The sequence below is a fragment of the Ovis canadensis genome, chromosome 2 (genome assembly GCF_042477335.2).
Source record: "Ovis canadensis isolate MfBH-ARS-UI-01 breed Bighorn chromosome 2, ARS-UI_OviCan_v2, whole genome shotgun sequence".
NCBI lineage: Eukaryota > Metazoa > Chordata > Mammalia > Artiodactyla > Bovidae > Ovis > Ovis canadensis.
The window spans coordinates 8702537-8721751 of NC_091246.1; the positions used below are offsets into that span (position 1 = coordinate 8702537).

Genomic DNA, 19215 nt, shown 5'->3' on the forward strand with positions numbered 1-19215 from the left:
ATATAATTAATGCATAAATAATTTATGGTAAATTTTTATTTGTTTTCAATCTATATAAAAAATATATGGCACAAATTGTCTACTAGAAATTTCTCGTCCAACACAAACATCATGCTTGTTTGTTTGTTTTGCTGTTGTACGTTTCTTTGTTTGTTTGTTTTAGGGACTTAAGGGTCCCTTCTGTAAAATCCCAGGGGCTGGCTGTCACCTGGGGACAACATGGGACAGCAGGTCAGCAGCAAGGTCTCCAGGATCTATTAAACACTCAGGTTCCTGGGTATTTCAGACCCAAAAATGTCCATGCGGAAGGGCCTTGGTCATTGTACACTACTGACAAATTCCTGAATACTTCCCCAAGAACATCACTTTCAAGTTCTTCTTGGCACAGGATTTGAACTAAACGTGCCCTCTCTTTGGCTTTTTCAAAAGCTGTCAATTACACTGCTCTTTAACTCAGCAAACCCTCCCCCTACCCTGCCCGGTTGGGTCATTCCCAGAAAACCATCACATCTCATGGTGTAGAACTGTCTGGGGAGCTCAAGCCCTAGATTCAAACCTCTACCACAGCAGAACAAAGAAAAGAATAGCATCTCAAAAAGGGGTTTGCAGTGTAAAGAATATCATCCAGACCCTTGTGTGTACAGATCATGGCGTAACCAGGGCTAAAGCACAGCTCGTGGATTTGGATAACCAGGACTCAAATGTTGGGTCTACCACTCAATGACTGTGTGACCTTGAAAGAGTAAAATAATGTCACAATGAAGTGTTTTCTCATCTGAAAAGTGGGGATTATAACACTAGCTACCGCATAGATTACAGTGAGAGTAAACTTAGCTAACATATACTAAATGTTTACCACATTGTCTGGCACATAATAATTGCTCAATAAATTTTAGCTAGTACACTATCAAGCTAGGAAGATAAAGGTAAATTGGTTTGTCTCTATCACCAAAGCTGGGAGCTTCTGTGAACCTTTTGAACATGAAAACTGCATGAGAGCAGATGGCCAAGGAAAGGAATCAGAAAGGCATAAGGCCAATCAAAATTCGATTGGCCAAAACACATTTCTGAAAGCCAGATTTGTTAATTCATAGGAAATGTCTCTGGCAGTGGATCAAGTAACCCAATATGGAGAAATAATTCAACTGCAGACTGGAAACAACAATGACTAAAAGGAAAAGAGGGTAGCAGAGTATCACAGCTGAGCGCACTTCCTCATTGCACTTCTGTTTTCCTGGGAATGAGCTCAGTTCAGGATTAAGAATTTGGTCTTCTCCATGGAGATGCTGAACAGCTGCAATTCATTTTCAATTCCTATCAAGACAGTTGGTTGTGAGAAGCAAGGGCAGGAATGCAAGGACGTGACATCCAGAGAGGCCATATTCACCAGGGGGGGCCATGAGGTAGATACAGAGGCATCAATGATTCCCAGGCTGAAATGTAAACTAGGAAATCCTCAACGTGGTGAGATCAATTTCTCTGAATATGAATTTCTTCTGTTTCAACTTGGAACTTGGTTAAGGTGCATAGTGGTTATGTTAACTAGACGTGTACGGCTGGGAGCTTCTTACGCAGGCTCACTTGCTACATTTTCTGAGTTTCAGTTAAGTGTGAAGTGAGTGGGCCACTCCAAATCTCCTTCAGTTTTAGATGGACGTGACATGTGACCATGAGGAAACATAAATAACTGACTCGTCATCCTAAGGGGCCCAATCAGTTCAGTTCACTCAGTTGTGTCTGACTCTTTGTGACCCTTTGGACTTGCAGCACACCAGGCTTCCCTGTCCACCACAAGCTCCCGGAGCTTGCTCAAATTCATGTCCCATCAAGTCAGTGATGCCATACAACTGTCTCATCCTCTGTCCCCTTCTCCTCCTGCCCTCAGTCTTTCCCAGTATCAGGGTCTTTTCCAGTGAGTCAGTTCTTTGCATCAGGTGGCTGAGATATTGGAGCTTCAGCTTCAACATCAGCCCTTCTGATGAATATTCAGAACTGATTTCCTCTAGGATTGACTGGTTTGATCTCCTTAAAGTCTAAGGGACTCTCAAGAGTCTTCTCCAACACCACACCACAGTTCAAAAACGTCAATCCTTCAGTCCAATAAATGACCATAAAGAAGGCTGAGGCACCAAAGAATTGATGCTTCAAACTGTGGTGCTGGAGAAGACTCTTGAGAGTCACTTTGACAGTAAGGAGATCAAACCAGTCAATCCTAAAGGAAACAAACCCTGAATATTCATTGGAAAAACTGATGCTGAAGCTCTAATACCTTGGTCACTTGATACAAAGAACTGACTCATTGGAAAAGACTCTGATGCTGGGAAAGATTGAAGGCAGGAGGAAAAGGGGGTGACAGAGGAAGAGATGGTTGGATGGCATCATCAACTCAATTGACATGTGTTTAAGCAAACTCTGGAAGATAGTGAAGAACAGGGAAGGCTGATGTGCTACAGTTCAAGAGGCTGCAAAGAGTTGGACACAACTTAGCAACTGAACAACAACAACAAATAAACCACACCCCATTCCTCTCCCCAAATTCAGAACCAACTGCACAATGGAATTGGAGTCATATTTAAATAAGGGAATCCAAATGTCAGATTATCAGATAAAAGTTTGGTTTGAGCATGTAAGTCTGTGAAATCATGGGCTTCCTAACACTTCACCTGAAACTAGCATCTGAAAGCACCCAGTCAAGGGCAGTTCTACATAACTGTGTACCCTCCTCAGTCCCATGAGGCCAGTTTTCTTAACCACATGGCAGAAAACAGACCGGAACATCACCCCTCTGCAGGCAGGCAGATCCAAAGAGAGAAAGGAGAAATCAACTAACCAGTGGCTCTCAAACTTGAGTGGGCATCACAACTTCCTAGTGGTCTTAACACAATGATGCATGGGCCCATCCTAAGGAGCTCCTGATTCAATAGGCTGGGCTGTGGCCTGATAACTTGCATATCGAACATCTTTCCTAATGATACTGATGCTGCAGGTCTTGGGACCTCTAATCTAAGCTGTGCTATGCTTAGTCGCTTAGCTGTGTCCGACTCTTTGTGACCTCATGGACTGTAGTCTGCCAGGCTCCTCTGTCCATAGGGATTCTCCAGGCAAGAATGCTGGAGTAGGTTGCCATGCCCTCCTTCAGGGGATCTTCTCAACCCAGGGATCAAACCCAGTTCTCCCGCACTGTGGGCAGATTCTTAAGCATCTGAGCCACCAGGGTAGTCCAAGAATACTGGAGTGGGTAGCTTATCCCTTCTCCAGAGGAACTTTCTGACCCAGGACTCAAACCAGGGGCTCCTGCATTGCAGGCGATTTCCTTACAAGTTGTACTATCCAGGAAGCCTCTAATCAAAGCTAAGTATTTTCAGTTGAGAGCTGCTGATCTAAGCTAGGTATCCCCAACAACTTCTCTCAAACTCAACAACCTGATCAAGTCACTGCTCCCCTGCTGAGGGGCAGCAGGGAGGAGGAAGGAAATACAGAGTCTCCAGAGACCCAGGCAGATAGCTTTCTGCATGGAGTGAGGCATGGGTGCCCCCCACAACCCCAGCCTGTTGCATCTTTCGTGATTCTTGTTCATGGAGTACTTACTGATTTACTGACAAAAATAAAAGCAAAGATATTATAATTGTACTTTATTGTATTAACTACAAGATCCTTTGTTACAATACCAGTATAATTCCCAAGAATAGTTATATTATTCTTCTAGATAAAGTTTCATCATTTTCAATGTGTTGGTCTAAAATGAAACAGCATAACAGATGGGACAAGGGGAGAATTCTTATAATTCTTCTCCTTGAAGTTATAAGTAATGTTGAATTGAAAGTTGCTCTAGACTTTACACTTGTGCTACTGATTTAAACAGTTGGCAATCTTCATTAAAGGAAACATTGAGGGGATTAGTATCTTCTGCTATACTGTGTGCTGGCAAAAGTCGTACTAGGAGCTAATGGGATCAGGACTGTTGTACACCTTGGCTATTTTTTAAGTTCATTGACCTTGAGGGTGTCACATCCTCTTCCTGACCCACTTTCCTTATCTGTAAAAGACAACAAAAAGGTCTTTACCCTCTTATCTTCCTCTGTTCAGCCTTGAGTACTTTGTATTTCTGCAGGATACAAGTTCATCTGGTTCTTGCTGATTGAGAACTCTTGAAATCAGGTAACACATCTCATTCAGTAAAGCAGAAAAATGAAAACAAACAAACAAAAAAGTGGCTACTAGGAAGGTAGAAGGCTGGTGAAATGCTGTCAACTTGGCCTTCTTTTCAGCCTGAACTGATTTGATTAAATGAGAAGATAAGAGTGACTCCCACCCTTGGGTCTAGAGAAGAGATCTTTATGCTAAATAAGCAGCCAGAAGGAGTTTAAACATTCCTCCAGCCTTAGAATATCTCCCAAGCTTGAAAAAGCTAAATCAAATCAAATCAAAATGTGTCTTATCAAATCAAAATGTGTCATTGTTAGGAATAACTTTCATCATGCCAGGAGAGTGTGGTTTCTCTGCTTGGGGAAATATCTGCTAGGATTTGGAGACAGGTGGCTCCTTGGTGGCTCAGAGGTTAAAGCATCTGCCTGGAATGCAGGAGACCCAGGTTCGATCCCTGGGTTGGGAAGATCCCCTGGAGAAGGAAATGGCAACCCACTCCAGTACTCTTGCCTGGAGGATCCCATGGAAGGAGGAGCCTGGTAGGCTACAGTCCATGGAGTCGCAAAGAGTCAGACACAACTGAGCGACTTCACACACAAAATCACTGAAGATGGTGACTGCAGCCATGAAATTAAAAGATGCTTACTCCTTGGAAGGAAAGTTATGACCAACCTAGATAGCATATTCAAAAGCAGAGACATTACTTTGCCAACAAAGGTCTGTCTAGTCAAGGCTATGGTTTTTCCAGTGGTCATGTATGGATGTGAGAGTTGGACTGTGAAGAAAGCTGAGCACCGAAGAATTGATGCTTTTGAACTGTGGTGTTGGAGAAGACTCTTGAGAGTCCCTTGGACTGCAAGGAGATCCAATCAGTCCATTCTGAAGGAGGTCAGCCCTGGGTGTTCTTTGGAAGGAATGATGCTAAAGCTGAAACTCCAGTACTTTGGCCACCTCCTGCGAAGAGTTGACTCATTGGAAAAGACTCTGATTCTGGGAGCGATTGAGGGCAGGAGGAGAAGGGGACGACAGAGGATGAGATGGCTGGATGGCATCACCAACTCGATGGACATGAGTTTGAGTGAACTCCAGGAGTTGGTGATGGACAGGGAGGCCTGGCATGTTGCAATTCATGGGGTCGCAGAGTTGGACACGACTGAGCAACTGAACTGAACTGAAAGAGGACCTGGTAGATGGGTCTCCTTGTATCTGTTGAAGCTGACATTTGAATTCTCTTGTTTAAATATGGCTTTAATTTCCATTATGCTGTTGGTCCTGAATTTGGGGAGAAGGGTGGGGTATCATTTATTGGGTCCCTTATAACCACAACAGTTATTTCTGTTTCCTTATGGCCAGATGTCATGCCCATGTAGAGCTGAAGGAGATTTGAAGGGGTCCAGCTCACTCACTCTACACTTAAGGCCACTGAAGCCTAGAGAGGGGAAGGCACTTACTCAAGCTCATTCAGGAAACTGGCTGGAGCTGGAAGAGTACCAGCCTTGGAATAGAGCGAGGCAGATTCATTAGGGGTCATGTTACAACCCATCCGCCAGCTGCGAGTGTTGGTTGGCTAGGCTTAGCATCCCAAGCCCACAGATGGTAACCAGCTCTCAAGTCTGAGCAGGGGTGCATAGAGGGTTGGAAGCCATTAGAGCCGAAGCCATGGTTGAGAGCCTGGTGGCGAAGATGGATGGAGCGAGAGAAAGAAGTCTGCCAAAGACACAACCGCCAGGAGCCAAAAATTTGAAAGACAAAGAAGGACCGGTCAGAGGAGTGCAAGCAAAAGGGTGGCACAAACAGACACCAAAAGAGATGTGAGCCTCAGCAAGGACCAGTTAACACTGTCCATGTAAGTGATGAGTTCTAGCAAAATAAGAACAAGAAAGAAGGCCGCTGGTTTAGTAACATGGAGACTGAACTGACCTCAGTGGGAATGGACAGGGATGCCGGGACAGAGGGAGAAGCCTGAACAAAATGAACTGACAAGTGACTCTGAGAAGAGGGGAGGGACTGAATAAGATAAGATGGTTGGATGGCATCACCGACTCGATGGACATAGGTTTGGGTGGACTCCAGGAGTCGGTGATGGGCAGGGAGGCCTGGTGTGCTGCAGTTGATGGGGTCGCAGAGTCGGACACGACTGAGTGACTGAACTGAACTGGATATAGACTCTGCAATGGTACGTTTAACGGAGCCCAACACACAGTATGTGATCAGAAACGTGGGAGTAGAGAAGAAAGTGATGAAGGTAAACCAGAGGAATGTATATTCCAGGATGAGAAGAAAATGCCACACACTGCACAGCAGAAGGATGAGAAGCTAAGGTTTCTGCGGAACTCTTTGTGGTAAATTGATGCTTATGTATTATTCAAAGACATGTATCCATGAATTAAATTACAAGACTGAAGAGACAACAAAGGGAAAGGTCTCTTCTCCCTCCAGACAGATTATTTGCATCTCTGGCACATCTTCTATTCAGTCTAAATATTTATGGAGAGAGCTTTACTTGGAGTTGGACCATCTCCTTCAAGGGATCTTAGCCACATGACAAAGAACAAGAGCGAGATGATGAACGCAGGATGCATGGTGAGGTGGGTGGGAGTGCCCGGGGCAGAGGTTTCTGAGCACTGCATTTTCCAGAGAGATGTTTGGATGGAATTTGACCTTATGGGCAGGGACACACTAATCATAACCTGTAGGAACATCTCAAGATGGGCCATCAGAAGGATTCATTTGCTGTTAGATCTGTCTTTCTGTGTGTTAATGTTGAGATACTGTCAGTGATGACTCCTGGGAAGGAAAGGATGGAAAAGCCCTTCTCCATTTGACTGCCATTCACTTAACTCTGACCCACACAGCCCGTGACCTGGTTCTGGCCAAATCTCCATCTCCATCACTTTCAACAGTAACCCTCACTAACCCAGCTCCACCCACACTGGCTTTCACTGTTGTTTAAATACGTCAAACTGGACTGGGCTCAAGACATGAGTCTTGTTTTTGCTCTGTCTAGAAGGTATTTTCAAGGTTCTTCTCCATCTCTTCTTTGATCCAAAGATATGCCCCTGAAAAGGCCTTCTGTGACGACTCTTTTTAAAATAAATCCTACTGGGAACCTACTGGATAGCACAGGGGGCTCAGCTCAATGCCCTGTGATGACCTAGATGAGAGGGATGGAGCGGTGGGAGGGGGGTCTAAGAGGGAGGGGTCGTCTGCATACATACAATTCACATATGCATGCATAAAATTCAGGACATAACTCACATTGTCAGACAGCAGAAACTAGCACAACGCTGTAAAGAACTATACTTCAATACAAGACATACATACATAAAAAATGAATCCTAACCCTGTATCATTCTTTAGACCTTTGCCTTGTTATATTCTTCATAATACTGCTACTTGAATAGCTATGTGTTTCATCTCTCCCAAATAGAGGAGTATTTTGCCTTAGTACTGTATCCCCTAATATGAGTACCTGGCACAGAAGAGGTGCCCAATAAATATTTGGTGAATGGGTGAAATCGTGAATTGATTTAATCCATTAATCCTCCAGGAAGGCAGTTCTATTCTCCCAGGCTTGGGTAGGTGCCTCTCATCCCAGCTTCCACACCTTCCAGGTGTCTATGTCACATGATTATATGATGTATTAGAATAAAATGTTCTCGTGTCTGGCTCTCCCAGGTGTTGGTAAGTTCTTGAAGCTCATGAATCATGGCTGATTTATCTTTGTCTCTCTGGCATCTCACATGGTGTCATTCTTCACTGGACTGAAGGGGAAAGGTTTTACACACTAAATTCCAATAACCGAGCAGTGGGACAAAAGGTGAATTCGTGGGATTTAGCAACGATTCACCTAGAAGAAGGAGAGATAGTACTGCCATAAATGACATTTAAATCAATCAACAAAATATATTAAATAACTATTCAGAGTGATATCCTTGATCAGAAAGCCGCATTTTGAATTGAGGGACAGTCAGTCTCTGTTCTAGCCATGTCATTTATGTCATGGGCCATTCCCATCCAAACAGTGAGGAGATTAGGCCGGGCAATATCTAAAAGTGACCGTGTTCTTTCAAGATTCGATATACCTAGGACAGAAAACACTGCAATGGAGTAAAAAAAAAAAAAAAAAATATATATATATATATATATATAATTCATGCATCCTGCCCTCAGAAAAGGCAACCATGCAAGGATTTAGAGCCAAAGCCAACTGGATTTGACCCCAGATGCTGGAATTTACAAACTCTGTGAATTTAGGAAAATGCATTAATTAGTCAAGGGGCTTCCCTGTGTGGCACAATGGTAGAGAATTCACCTGCTAATGCAGGAGACATTAGTTCAATCCCTGGGTCAGGAAGATCTCCTGGAGAAGGAAATGGTAACCCACTCCAGCCTTCTTGCCTGGAAAATTTCACAGACGAGCACCATGGCAGGCTATAGTCCATGCTGTCATAAAGACTTGGACACGACTGAGCGACTAAGCAGAGCAGAGCTCAGTAAAGGGTACCATGTTTTACTCCTCATATGTCCCATGATGAGCCTTTTAGGTCAAGTTGCCTTAAGAACTAGAAAATTCTTCTATAAACACCACTCGGCAGTATGAAGATTTCAAACGCTGCTTCAGAGTCAGCCAACCCCAAAACGGGAAGAGAGAGACCCCCTCACAAGACTGAAGTTTTCCAGATCTTCCCCTTGGGGCCCCTGAGCAGACTCCATCTGTGTTACCCGGGAAGTTTCTGGAGCCATTTCTTCGCTAGAATTCCACAGTAAACATTCTTACAGATGACTTACCGCCTGTCACAACACTCTGCAGCTCCCTTTCCAGAAAGGATTCCTACAGAATGAGGTCAGTTGCTCACTATCCGAGACTTCCATTTTTTTTCACCTCTTTTGGTCTTGCTGTTAAGATGCTGAGCAACTGTCTCTGGCTACATCAAGGGGTTGTTTCCAACAGCTGTGGGAGCAAACCATTCCAGCAGCCTAAGACAGAGCTGAGGGGATCCAGGGAGATAACACACAGGCTCCAAATCCATTAGGGGAAATTCCAAGTCAGCAGATGGCATAGCCTTGAAGTACAGTTAATGAGAAGTTCTGGGAGGGAGGTTCAGGAGGGAAGGGACATATGTATACCTGTGACTGATTCATACTGATGTATGCCAGAAACCAACACAGTATCATAAAGCAAGTATCTTCCAACTAAAAACAAATAAATTTAATAAAAAAATGAGAAGATCCTAGATACACTTCTAGAGGATTTGGAAATGGATCAAATGTGAAAGTATTAACACCTGTCCTCTCATAGACAGTTTCACTCATCAGCAGCCCCTTGATGCCACAAATGATGTTCCTTCTCACTAGACTTCCCAAATGTTGGCAACCCTTAAAAGGACTTCAGCTAAGCACACTGCACAGCGCATATAACTCCTTACTTGACAGCCTGCCAGCAGGCCCCTCCACCAGGCATGAGGGCTTTCGTGTAAATCTCCCCCTCTTCTTTCTTCAAGGGGACCACAAAGTCTCAGGGAATGTCAGGCATGCACATGTTCTCATACTGCTGAATCAAGAATAAATTTGATAAATCACTTCATCCTCCACTTCATATAGCTAGCTAATGCTTGATTCATGATGAATGCAGAGGTGAGTGCCGAATAGATTATTAAAATAAAGACTCTTGGCCAACCTGACTTAGGAAATGGCTATTCCTTTCTCTTTCGATGTGTGTGCTCAGTTGCTTCAGTTGTGTCCGACACTTTGTGACTATAACCCTCCAGGCTCCTGTGTCCATAGGATTTCCCAGGCAAGAATACTAGAGTGGGTTTCCATTCCTTACTCCAGGGGATCTTCCTGGAGCTTCTTGGTTCCTGAAGCTGAACTTCAGCCCCAGCCTTCTGAGCAAGTTTCCTAATGTCTCTGAATCTAGAGACTTTTCTCTTAGAAAGGTCATAAAATGTCAATAATAAGAGAATCTGTCTCCTAGGCTTATTGGGGGGAGTAAGGGTCAACACGTGGAAGGTACTGCTGGTCATGGAGTAGGCTCTCAATGGATGTTAGCCACTATTTCTGAGACTAGCGGTTGAAGTATAGAAATAGTGGCTATGCAACAGTAATGATAGTACTAGTAGTTAGGATAGTACAGTAATGTGCTGTGTGCAGTCACTTCAGTCATGTCTGATTCTTTGCAACCTGTGGACTGTAGCCCACCAGATTCCTCTGTCCGTGGGGTTCTCCAAGCAAAATACTGGAGTGGGTTTCCATACCCTTCTCCAGGGGATCTTCCTGACCCAGGAATCAAACTCTTATCTCCGGTGTCTCCTGCATTGCAGGCAGGTTCTTTTACCCACTGAGTTACCTGGGAAGCCCAGTACCGTAACAGAGGAGCCTACCAACACTAGTGGTATAGTATTCATAGTAGCATGACATAAGAGCAGGAGTAGTCACGTCATAGTAATGGTGTGGCAGTATTTTAATAGCACTATACTATAGCGGCGTCGTTTTCATAGTAGTAGGAAAGGTAGGTATAGTTATATAGTAGCAATGGTAGCAGTATCAAGCTAGTAAAACATCAGAAATACAGTTTTAAAGTCGTACTGGCAGAAGTAATAGTATTAAAGCATGGCAGTAACAGTAGTAGTATTTGACAGGCACCAGACATGGGCCCTTGAACACAAGGAGCTCCTACCCACCCTCCCCAGATTCTCTGAATGTCCAAGATGAAAGGGGGCTTTGGGGGTCATCTAGGGCACGGCCCACATCATAGCCGTGAGAACACTAAGGCCAAGAGAGCGAAGTGGCCCACGCGAGATCTCCTGGAGTCAACGCCAGTGTGGGCTCAAGCTCTAGTCCCCTCATTCTCCCGCCAGTACTTTAGCCACTGAACCATAGCCAGTCACTTACAAACCTCCTCTTCCATCTACCTACTCACACCTACCCAAATCCACTTTCCTCCCACCCACAACAGCTACACCTCCCCAGACAAGCCAGGCTCCCTGCTACCTCTGCGGCTCTACATATGCCATTTCTTCCACCTTCGAGACCCTACCTCTCTGCCCAAATCAGTAAGGCCTACTCTTCCTTTGACATTCATCTCCTTTGTGTTTTTTTATTTTTTAATTAATTAATTTATTTTAATTGGAGACTAATTACTTTACAATATTATAGTGGTTTTGCCATACACTGGCATGAATCAGCCATGGGTATACATGTGTTCCCCATCCTGAATCCCCCTCCCACCTCCCTCCCCATCCCATCCCTCAGGGTCATCCTCTCATCTCCTTTTTAAATTGTTTCTTAAGTCTTCTTTCCATCCTGATCCATGGGCTGCATTAGAGCAGCTTTTTTTGTTTGTTTGTTTCTTCTAACATGGTTTATCCTAGCATTTATTGTACAGAGTTGAAATCCATTTCTTAAGAACAGGCATTATTGTAGTTTACAAATATTAATTCATTTAATCCTCATAATCCCTATGAAGTTCTTTACATGTATTTGCTTTATCTGTTTTCTAGGCCACTTGTTTGTTCAGAAACAATTGTGGAGCACCTACTTATGGCCATGCGTTAGGCCCATTTCTGTCATTTCTGTGAACAAGAAATGTTCACAGTGTTGAACTCAGTGTTGCCTCTGTCCTCAAGATGCTTACAATCTAACTGGAGAGATAGGCAAGGAAGCAGCTCATTTCAGTACAATAGACCAAGTCTCATCATAGGAGAGGCCCTGAGAGCAAATAGAAGGGGCACAAACCCAACCTGGGAGGGGGCAAAGAGAAGCCTTCTTGGGGGATGTGGCATCTAGGTTTGGACTTGAAGAATGGGTTATTTGGATGGAGAAAAGTTGTAAAAATCTAGAGTGGAGAGAAGGGCATGATCAAAAGACAGAATGAGAATATAGGCCAGAAAAGTTGGGGAATGAGATGGGGAGGATAGTAGAGTCAGGAAGGTAGGGCTGCCAAAGAGGGACGGTCAGGAGGGAGGGCTCCACTGGCCTCATCACTCAGGTGACTCGGGACACCTGAGAAAGGGATGCTGTCGTCTCATTTACTTCCGTGTTCCTCATTACCCAGCACAACATCCAGCACAGATTATGTACCGTGTGTGTGTGTGTGTGTGTGCGTGCACGTGTGTGTGTGCGTGTGTGTGTGTGAGTCACTCAGTCATGTCTGACTCTTTGCAACCCCATAGTCTGTCCATGGAATTCTCCAAGCAAGAACACTGGAGTTGGTTGTCATTTCTTTCTCTAGGGGATCTTTCCATCTCGGGGATTGAACTGGGGTCTCTTGCATCGTGGGCAGATTCTTTATCATCTCAGCTACTAGGGAAGCCCCATGAGTATTCTTCAAATGATTACTTGAATGAACAAGCTATGGATAAAGAGCAGAATGCTTTTAGGACTTTGTAGAAACTCCTTTTGTTTATTTTTAAGGATTTCTAATATTTGAGAGGAACAATTCTATCCCCAGACTCTCCAGGTACAGACTATCCAGGGCTCACTGTGTCCAGAACACAATTGATAGAACTTTTTCGAAACAAATCCCCAAAGATTTCCAGTTCCAGGGAGCCAGAATGGGGACATGTGTTTGTCATTTTACAAATGGGAGGGAAAAAAAGGAAGATTCTGAGTAAGCATCACTCTGAGCCCAAGTGATAAGAGGGTTGAGTAGAGAAGGAACAACATTAAACGGAACTTTTTGAAAATACACAGAAGTACATAAATCATCCAGAGTCATGTTGTCCTGATTAGAATCCCAAAATAGAAAAAAGTGATTTTCTTTTGTGCTATTATTTCATCACAGCTGGCAGTTCAACGCGCTTGGGGGCCTGGAGCTTGTAGATCGTTAAGTTGGGAGCTGGAAGGACTGACCTCAGAGCACTACCTTGCAGCCAGTTCTCAGAAGAAAACCACAGCACTGAGTGTGGGCTTCTGGGATCCTATGGAGACCGTTCATTCCAGACCAGGGTTTCAAGGAGATAAGGCTCCCTTTGGGGGTTGGCTGGCAGAAGAAAGAAACAGTTAAAGGATAGAGTCATACCAGGCATGGTGCCAAACACCAAGTAGCCCTAAGGGTCACTGGCTAAGAATCAGGCCAATCAATTATTTACCCAGCACCCTCTGTGCCTATGACTGTACTGAGACAACAGTCCGTGCCCACCACTCACAGCATGGTGGGTAGAAAGAGAAGAGTCGTTACAGACATTAAGATGTACCTTCAATTGCTGGTCCTACCATTATGCATTGCTTACCCAAGCTAAATCTTCCAAATTTTGTCTGGAAATTAAAAAAAAAAAAAAAAGAAAGAAAGTTATAAAGGATAGAATGAAGGAGAGAAGGAAGGAAGAGAAAGAAAGGAGGAAAGAACATCAAACAGAAATATGCTGCTGTGAGAATGAAACAAAATCACATATTGAAAGCACAATTCCTTGCCCACAACATGACTAGTGCCCTTCCTTACACTTGCTCACTGTCAACAGAAGGGCCTTTTAAAGTCCTCTTGTAACTCAGACTCATTGGAAAAGACCCTGTTGCTGGGAAAGATTGAAGGCAGGAGGAGAAGGGGAAGAGAGAGGCTGGAATGGTTGGATGGCATCACTGACTCAATGGACATGAGTTTGAACAAGCTCCAAGAGTTGGTGATGGACAGGGAAGCCTGGTGTGCTGCAGTCCATGGGGTCACAAAGAGTTGGACATGACTGAGCAACTGAACTGAACTGTTACTCAGTTCAGATGTTCCAAAATTTGGGCAAATGAGCATAAATGAGCTCTACTATTGTCCTCAAGGGAACAAGGATTTAATAAGCACAGCCTTCAGGAATGGCCCATGTTGGTGAGGGCAAGGAGGAACATCTGCTCATGGTGAGGGCGTCGTGCCAACCTGGAAGTGTCCTGATGGCTGTGCCCCACACTGCTTGCAAAATCATCAATACTTTTTAAACTGAACTTTGAAAATTCAGAATTAGGTCTAGATGACAGTTTTGAGGTCAGTCATGCCTAGGACAAAAATCTCAGTTCTACCAATTACCCACGTGTAGTTCTGAAAGTGTTAATCTCTGAAACCCCATTTCCTTTGCCATAAATGAAGATAATATCTATACTTCCTAAAGTTTAAACATTAGAAGTTATCAAATATATGAAATTGCACAGGAAGTGCTCAGCAACTTCAATCTTTCATTTGCTCATTCAATTTCCTTCTGTCTTTCACTCATTCATGGGACAAATGGGCATCAAACACTTCCAGAGGGTCCAGAGGTACCCTAGGGACCTGTGATGCAGTCATGAGCTAAGCCCTGCCTTTGCCCTCACGAACTGTAGAGAAGACGGGCAATTAAAAGATAAACAAATAGATTTCTCCCAGCCGTAAAGAAGGAACAGAAGCAGGATGTTCAGTGGTAAGACTGATGGTGCCGGAAATAAACACAAGATTTTTTCCCCCTTTGTTCACACATTTCTTCTCCTTTAGAATTCCAAACTCTCCCACCCTCTGATCTCGGCCTCCAGGAAGCATGAGTAAAAAGTTAGAGTCTGCTGAGCTGAGTAATCTGACATCTTTGAAATAAAGTGGTAGACACCAATAGACAAGAACATGGTCAACAGGCTGGACAGCCTGGGTGTCTCTTTGGAGACCCTTGGAGACTTGCAGCTATGCTGTCTCCGGACTTGTCATAGCTGACACGACAGAGACAATTCTTGGGGCATGAGACTTCCCCGCAAAGAAGGCAGTCTTCAATAATGTCATCTTTGTTGCTGGAGAACATCAGCGACCTTGTTCTGAGCTGGGTCCAAGTCGAAGGGAATGAAGGGAACAGCCAGCTGTGAGAAGTTCAATTTGTTTCCAATCCAATTTCTCTTACCGTCAGAGAGGCTGGCTCCCCGACACAGGCTGGCTCTGTCAGGGACAGACGCCAAGTAGGGCACAGACTGAAGAAACACCCCCTGTTCCCACTGAAGCAGGAGCATTCAGCCTTCTGAACAGAGTCTGTGGCATCAGCCACCAGCCAGCTGTATTGGTGAGACACAGGTTGGTATAGCCAAGAGGGATGTCTCCTTTCTGATTCAAAACTGTAGCTATTCAAATCCTCCTCTTCTTCTCATGAGAAAATACGTGTTAGCTGGATGTGGGAGAACCAGCACCCCCATATACCATAATTAGGAGTAACCTCTAAACTGACGCAGCCTTTTCACAGACCCATGTGACAGTATTCATGGAAACTGAAAATTTGGTACAGCAGTCTGTTTCTAGGAATTTATCCTTTAGATAAATTCTCAGAAGTGCACCAAGATAATTGCAGGGGGCATCTTTAATGCAGCATCATTTGAACTAGCCAACATCTGAAATCAACTGAATATTATGTTGTAGCTAAAAAAAAATAATAATAATAAAAAAATGAGGTACTTGTAGATTTGAGATTCCCAGGTAGTGCTAGTGGTAAAGAACTCGCCTGTCAATGCAGGAAGACCTCAAAGACATAGGTTTGATCCCTGGGTTGGGGAGATCCCCTGGGGGAGGGTATGGCAACCCACTCCAGTATTCTTACCTGGAGAATCCTATGGACAGAGGAGCCTGGCGGGCTACAGTCCATAGGGTCACAAAGAGTCGGACACGACTGAAGTGACTTAGCACGCACACACGCACATGTGGATTTAACTGGAAGGAGATCCACAAGAAAAAGGAGTGAAGCAAAATGTAACTTTCTATGTATGGGAAAGTCAATCTGTTATAAAGTTAACTCCTCTCCCAGTGCAGACATCCTGCTGTACTTTTGTTTATAGTTCCCTCTAGATCCCAAGATGTGATCATCTCAAATGGCAAAAGGACCCATGTAGGGTCCTACAGGTGTGCAAAATGCTAGGGATTAACCCGTATCACAGGTAGACGGCAGAATAAAAGGTCCTGCAAGGTTCAGTCCGCTCTGCCTATAGATCTGTTTTTCTGCACCAGGCTGATTAAGACTCAGTAGCCAGATAGGTGGTAATTTGCTTAGACAGTTTATGACTTTTCCTGAGCTTCATTTGAATGGATAACTAAAACTCGACTCTCAGTATTTTCAGGTTTTCAGTCTCTTCATAATGGACGGCCTATTTCCTTCTTTCAGCAAACAGCACAGAGAACAAACATAAAGGAGCTTAATAACTCCCTAAATGAAAACACCAGTTCCTACTGGCACAATCTGAATTTTCTCCCTTTGAGCCCTAAAACATTCAGAATTTTTCTAGTCACCAATGTTACCAAGTTCATGGTGAGCACCAAATATTGAAGAAAAAATAAGTAATTCTGTTCATCCTGCCCTAGATCAGTTCATTTTAGTCACTCAGTAATGTCAGACTCTTTGTGACCCCATGGACTCCAGCACACCAGGCATTCCTGTCCATCACCAACTGCCGGAGTTTACTCAAACTCATGTCCATTGAGTCGCTGATGCCATCCAACCATCTCATTCTCTGTCATCCCCTTCTCCTCCCTCCTTCAATCTTTCCCAGCATCAAGGTCTTTTCAAATGAGTCAGTTCTTCGCATGAGGTGGCCAAAGTGTTGGAGTTTCAGCTTCAACATCAGTCCTTCCAATGAATATTCAGGACTGATTTTCTTTAAGATGGACTAATTGGATCTCCTTGCCATCCAAAGGACTCCAAAGAGTCTTCTCTAACACCACAGTTCAAAAGCATCATTTCTTCAACACAAAGCTCACTTTATAGTCCAACTCTCACATCCATACATGACTACTAGAAAAATCATAGCTTTGACTAGACAGACCTTTGTTGGTAAGGAAATGTCTCTGCTTTTTAATATGCTGTCTAGGTTGGTCATAGCTTTTCTTCCAAGGAGCAAGTGTCTTTTAATTTCATGGCTGCAGTCACCATCTGCCATAATTTTGGAGCCCCCCAAAATAAGTCCATCACTGTTTCCATTGTTTCCCCATCTATTTGCCATGAAGTGATGGGACCAGATGCCATGATCTTCGTTTTCTGAATGTTGAGCTTTAAGCCAACTTTTTCACTCTCATCTTTAACTTTCATCAAGAGGCTCTTTATTTCTTCTTCGTTTTTGCCAGTGTGGTGTCATCTGCATATCTGAGGTGATTGACATTTCTCCTGAAAACCATGATTCCAGCTTGTGCTTCATCCAGCCAGCGTTTCTCATGATGTACTCTGCATAGAAGTTAAATGAGCAGGGTGACAATATACAGCCTTGATGCACTCCTTTCCCAGTTTGGAACCAGTCAGTTATTCCATGTCCAGTTCTAACTGTTGCTTCCTGACCTGCATGCAGATTTCTCAGGAGGCAGGTCAGGTGGTCTGGTATTCCCATCTCTTTCAGAATTGTCCACAGTTTATTGTGATCCACACAGTTAAAGGCTTTGGCATAGTCAATAAAGCAGAAGTAGATGTTTTTCTGGAACTCTCTTGCTTTTTCGATGATCCAATAGACGTTGGCAATTTGATCTCTGTTCCTCTGCCTTTTCTAAATCCATCTTGAACATCTGGGAGTTCATGGTTCACGTACTTTTGAAGCCTGGCTTGGAGAATTTTGAGTATTACTTGGCTAGCATGTGAGATGAGTGCAATTGTGTGGTAGTTTGAGCATTCTTTGGCACTGCCTTTCTTAGGGATTAGAATGAAAACTGACCTTTTCCAACCCTGTGGCCACTGCTGAGTTTTCCAAATTTGCTGGCATATTGAGTGCAGCACTTTCACAGCATCATTTTTTAGGATTTGAAACAGCTCAACTGGAATTCCATCACTTCCACTAGCTTTGTTCCTAGTGATGCTTCCTAAGGCCCACTCGACTTTGTACTCCAGGATGTCTGGCTCTAGGTTCATGATTACACCATCATGATGATCTGGGTCGTGAAGATCTTTCAGCTGTGAAATTTTGATCAATCTTCCTGCTCTTACTCGGCTTCAGCTCTCCCTGGGGTCTATATGATAGGGACCATGTGTACTCAGATCAACTCAAGGATGGCAGATACAGAGCATCAGTACCATTTATCTTCTTGCTTCCTCCAACAGATACAACCAATCACTCATGCCATTCTTTCCTACAGATCCTCTGAATCCTTCCTGATATGGTTATATGATCAGTTCACCTACAGTTAATACAAGTTGATATAAAAAATAAGGTTTAATCACCTTTTCCAGACTAGAGGACCTCTGAAGTTTATTCCAGATTTGATTTTCTGTTTCCATAATTCACAGATTTATTTGAGTCCTAGCTCATTCATGACATCAACCTAGATTGTTAAAACACAGTTTAGTTTTTCCCACTTCTGAGTTAAAGAAACTGGTTCATATTAATCAATGTGAACTTGACCTCTGGCTGCTTTGCACTCCTGTCTTATTGTTGATATCTCTACAACCATGCTGCTTCTCTGGGGAGACTGAATATAGTTATAGGAAACATATCTTATATAGCAATTTTCAAACTGCTATGTACTATACTGTCAGAGGTACCCAAGGATTTTCCAAGGGCTCTAGTTGGGTTTAAGGACATTTTCAGATTCTCAACTTCCATTTTCATTCCCTGTTGAGAATCTGAGGATAAGGATTTTCCTTTTCATAAATGCCTTTTTCCCACTTTACAAAAGGAAGTCATAAGTTTCATTCATCTTGAGTTGCCTTGGGGTATCAAAAACCCAGGGGACCAAACAAAGGTACAATTCAAAATTCTGTTGTAACTGTTGAAAGTGAATGACTCATGATCCAGTAAAATTTTGCAAATCAGATGACTTTCAGTGCTTTGGTTAAAATGAAACTGAATGAAAATCTAATTAAAATATCAGTTGAGAAATTACTTAAAAATGCTTTTTTTGATGATTATCCTTATTCAGTTTGGGCATATAACCAGGTTGGTGGTTATAACTCTGCTCTAACAAAAATCCTCCTTTCTCTTTTATTTATTTTGGTGAATAGGTTTCTTAGTTCAGTTCAGTTCAGTTCAGTCGCTCAGTCATGTCCGACTCTTTGCGACCCCATGAATCGCAGCACGCCAGGCCTCCCTGTCCATCACCATCTCCTGGAGTTTACTCAAACTCATGTCCATCGAGTTGATGATGCCATCCAGCCATCTCATCCTCTGTCGTCCCCT

General features: G+C 43.6%; 1 non-coding gene across 1 annotated transcript; it reads left to right on the top strand.

Moving 5' to 3' along the window:
• Positions 1-4540: 4540 nt before the first annotated feature.
• TRNAS-GGA (transfer RNA serine (anticodon GGA)) lies at positions 4541-4612 on the top strand. Its single transcript has one exon. It is a non-coding gene; the product is annotated as a tRNA-Ser (tRNA).
• Positions 4613-19215: the final 14603 nt, after the last annotated feature.